Source organism: Hibiscus syriacus, unplaced genomic scaffold, assembly GCF_006381635.1.
Source record: "Hibiscus syriacus cultivar Baekdansim isolate YM2019G1 unplaced genomic scaffold, ASM638163v2 tig00111311_pilon, whole genome shotgun sequence".
Classification (NCBI taxonomy): domain Eukaryota; kingdom Viridiplantae; phylum Streptophyta; class Magnoliopsida; order Malvales; family Malvaceae; genus Hibiscus; species Hibiscus syriacus.
Window position 1 is genome coordinate 878,467 of NW_024063054.1, and position 3,856 is coordinate 882,322.

Sequence of the window (3,856 nt, forward strand, 5' to 3'; positions counted from 1 at the left end):
AATCCCTAAACTCTAAACCATAACTCTATTACCTCTAAACACTAACTTAGGATTTTAGGTTAGGGAAAGGGCATAGAATGATGCAATTAAACAACTTTGAGGGCTAAATTGATGTGAAAATACGATAGGAACGAAAATGATAAATTTAGTCTACTATAAGGACAAAGGTAACCCTTAAACCTAAAATATTTTAGGAATCTTATTTTAAAGAGTATCATGATATGTATCTTTTGAGACAGACACTATATGTTGTATCAAAATTAAATGTAAAATGTATAACACGTAACCTAAAATTTAAAATAATATATTAAAATGGTAATGTAAATTGCTGCTATAAATTAACAAAATAAATACATGAAGAGTTTAAAATTTATCAAAAAAAAAATACTAAATTGAATATTATAATATAACATATAATTAGAAGTGCTTTGACATTTCCTAATTTGCATTTTGAGAAATACATCATCAAATTATGTTTCCTTAAAAAAAAGCATTTGTAAGAAAATGATATTTAAAATATTTATTTTAAAAATATATTTTTTAAATAATATAATAATAAGTTTATTGAAGTTTATATTAATTTATTATTATAGTTTATTTTAAAAGAAATTAAAAGGTTTTTTTAATAGGAAGGGTTATATATCTAGTTTGTGGAGTTTAAGATATTTTTTGTGAAACGTACACTAAAATCTTGTTTAGAAGATCAAAAATAAATAAACTAAAAATTTTAAGATCTGTCTATCGACGATAATGATAAATGAAGATTAGTGACAACAACTAATGGTGATTGGAAACATTAAAAGAAATATATGATAAAGATAATTTAGTGAAATTTACATCCAATAATATTTTCTCAGTCAAAAATGATAATCTTACATATGATCAAATAAATAAATTAAACAAGATAAAGTAACATTTTCAATAATTTATTTGTATCAAATAATGTTGTATTCCAATAATTTTGTTCTAAGATGAGATATTAGATTTGGTAAATAGAATGTATGTATCCTAGCCGTTTTAAAAGATGGAAGAAGCAATCCAAGTTGATGATGTTTCAGCAGGAGGGGATTATGGGTTTCGTGTCGAACTCATACATCTGAAGAATCTGATTTTCCCCGAATTTGAATGCTCTGTCCATCAGCTTGAAGCACTTGTCAACCGGGTAATTGTCGAGCTTCCCACAAGGTTTACATCCCACAAAGTGAGTCACCAGCGGCAAACGATTATCACCTAAAATGGGGTGATAACTCTCGATCATGTCTTCATACCTATCAATCAAACTCCCCCCGAGAACCCTGCAAGTAATAAACATTCTCTAGGTAAACCTCATCTCCCCATTTCTCCCTTTGAGCAGCCAACAGATAAACCATCGCGGATCGATCATCAGCATCGGAAACAGGGCGGTACTTGTGTTCCCTGGTCAGAACCTCCTCTGCCTCTTCCCTGGTCTTCCCTTTTGGATCCATTGGAGCCCAATCATCGAGAAGATCGAGTGCCCATTTCTCTGCAAAAAACTCCCGGTATTTACCTCGATCCAGTTCTTTTACTCATAAACCATCTCTTTCCATCCGTGCATGACCTGGTTCGAGTTTATATACCTTTCCCAATCTAAGAAAAATTCAACGATATATGTTGCACACTGAAACATATTACTAAAGTGATATACCAAAACGAATCACAAACTAATTAAAATAAGATAAAACTATAAAAGATCATTAACTATGATGAAAAGATCTTTTCAGTTATTCAGCTTTTAAAAAGTTATAAATTAAGCATTAAACTTTAGATTTTATTAAAAATATAAACATGGATCATTAACAATTATTAAGGGATGATATGACATTTTAAATTGATAAGAAAACAACTCCTTTGTTCCTTAATAGTAACTAAAATTTTCTTTTGATACTTTTTTCAATATTTTTAAGTAAGAATTTGTTATAGAAACTAAAACCTTGCAAGTTGAGAAATATTTAGTTATAGAAACTAAAACCATCAAAATGAAGTATAAAAACTTACAAATTTTGCAATCAAAACATTAGCATCCTTTTCATGGTGGACAGCAACTTCATCCAAGATCGGTGCCAATTTCCGACAATGTCCACACCAGGGACCATAAAACTCGAACAAAACCGTAGAAAGAAAAGCCTGATGTCATTGTAAAATTCCCAAAGAAATGGTTACAGAAATAGAACATTGAAATTCTAAAAAGCGAATGGTTGTAGAGCACGTGAAGACTCCACCCTACTCCAAACATTATTAACGTCCCAACCTAGAGACTCGCAGAATATCTAGGTTAATCTTTTTCTCAACGACCCAAATGCACAATCTGTAAGCTCTTGTGACTAGGTGAAAAATACGGTAATAAGCCCATGCTCATTCAACATTATACATTGCAACAACAAAAGAGAACAAAGAAAGTTCACCTGAGATGAAAATTTAACCATCCCCTGCTCTCTTTTTCCACGAAAAAGAAGACGAAAACAAATCAATTTAACCAAATCAAGCAAGGTAATCTAACCGAACTTCAACATTTACTAATTTTAAATAATTCGAGGTTCAAGAATTAGAAATTTGAATCACTAAAACACCTACGTCTTCTCTGTCTCCCTCTCTTTTCCCTACCTACATCTCTCGACAACCAAACAGTAAACAACAGAAGGAGAAGTCTAAATGGAAATGAAAAGAGAATAAAGAAAGTTTACCTGAGATGAAAATTTGAAACCCTAAACGAATTGGAAGAAGATTTTACTATTACTTCCTCTAAAACTTTAGTATTTCCTCTGCAACGTCTCGTCTTATCCGGAATCCAGATAACATATAGAATCAAGAGAAAGACGAACCACCAACTCCCAATAGAGAATAAATCGATGACGCTGGAGTCGAGGATGGCTGGGCAGCTCGAAACAGTGAGTAGATCTAGATGAGTATGGCGTCGACGACGGTAACCTAATTAGCTTTGTGGATATAGAGTAAACGACATAAAAGTTTCGGGAAAACATATAAACAAAACAGAAGATGAAAAAGGAGTTTGGGATTTAAAATAAACTTTGCCGTGTTTATAATTACAAATGGCACTATTTGTGTAACAGCTTAAACCAATATAATACATAGTCGATCAATTTGAATGTCACACAAAATCACTGGAATGACTAATCAAAAATTTTATTTAATTTCTTACTTTAAAACGACCAATGTAAAATACTCATAGTGAATAAATCAACCATTATTTTATAAATACATTACAACAAGAGCTCCCAAAATGAAATACTTCAAAATATACCTACCATCTTTTAAAATAAAATACGACTCGAAGGTATAAAATGAGGTCTACAACTATACATGCCCTCTAAATGTTAATCTCGAGACGTACTCTGCACACGACTAAGTCTGGATCACATGCTGCTCAAAAAGCTCCTCGACTGCTCCTTAACTAACCTGTGTAAGGAAACAAATTCCAAACTTTGAACTAACTAGCCCAATATCACACTAACAACTAAGTCATACTAAAAGTGTTCATCAAAATACTCAAACTAACTGGCACAATGCAACAGTGAGTATACTTGTATATTGCACTCTCTACTCTATGGTAGACATCATGGCGCAGCTGAGGCTTTTGCATCTTAGAGCTCACGCACCCCTCTAGTCTACTGAGGATATAAATTTATATCGGACACAACACCCTCGACTAACTCACCCCTCGCAAGTGTCGAGCCTTGGCACTAATTAGTCAGTTTAAAGTGCCTCGCACACTACCCAAGGATATCCGAACTAATTTTACTGTTCGATACTAGTATCATTTACTAAAGTGACTCGGGTGTCCTGATCGTTTCCCAAATGTACAAACAAGGCTAATTGT

The 3,856-nt window shown here is 32.6% G+C and overlaps 1 long non-coding RNA gene across 2 annotated transcripts; it reads right to left on the minus strand.

Annotated features, from left to right (window-relative positions):
* Positions 1-905: 905 nt before the first annotated feature.
* Positions 906-3,004, minus strand: LOC120158352. Of its 2 annotated transcripts, none has more exons than XR_005519226.1 (3): positions 2,703-3,004; positions 2,017-2,145; positions 906-1,608 (listed from the first exon to the last, which is right to left on the minus strand). It is a non-coding gene; the product is annotated as an uncharacterized LOC120158352 (long non-coding RNA). The 2 variants fall into 2 exon arrangements; XR_005519227.1 differs by lacking the exon at positions 2,703-3,004 and adding an exon at positions 2,424-2,437.
* Between the last annotated feature and the right edge of the window lie 852 nt (positions 3,005-3,856).